Source organism: Triticum dicoccoides, chromosome 3A, assembly GCF_002162155.2.
Source record: "Triticum dicoccoides isolate Atlit2015 ecotype Zavitan chromosome 3A, WEW_v2.0, whole genome shotgun sequence".
NCBI lineage: Eukaryota > Viridiplantae > Streptophyta > Magnoliopsida > Poales > Poaceae > Triticum > Triticum dicoccoides.
The window spans coordinates 92820984-92821402 of record NC_041384.1 but is presented as its reverse complement, the minus strand read 5'-3'; positions in this window follow the sequence as shown (position 1 = coordinate 92821402).

Here is a 419-nt window from a genome sequence, read left to right as displayed (position 1 = left end):
GTAAAGAGACTTGTCGGTAACGAGATTGAACTAGGTATGAAGATACCGACGATCGAATCTTGGGCAAGTACATACCGATGACAAAGGCAATAACGTATGTTGTCATAACGGTTCGACCGATAAAGATCTTCATAGAATATGTAGGAGCCAATATGAGCATCTAGGTTCCTCTATTGGTTATTGACCTGAGAGGTGTCTCGGTCATGTCTACATAGTTCTCGACCCCGTAGGGTCCGCACGCTTAACGTTCGATGACGATTTAGTATTATATGAGTTATGTGATTTGGTGACCGAATGTTGTTCGGAGCCCGGATAGGATCGCGGACATGACGAGGAGTCTCGGTATGGTCGAGAGGTAAAGATTGATATATAGGATGATAGTATTCGGACACCGGAAGTGTTCCGGATCGTATCGGGTA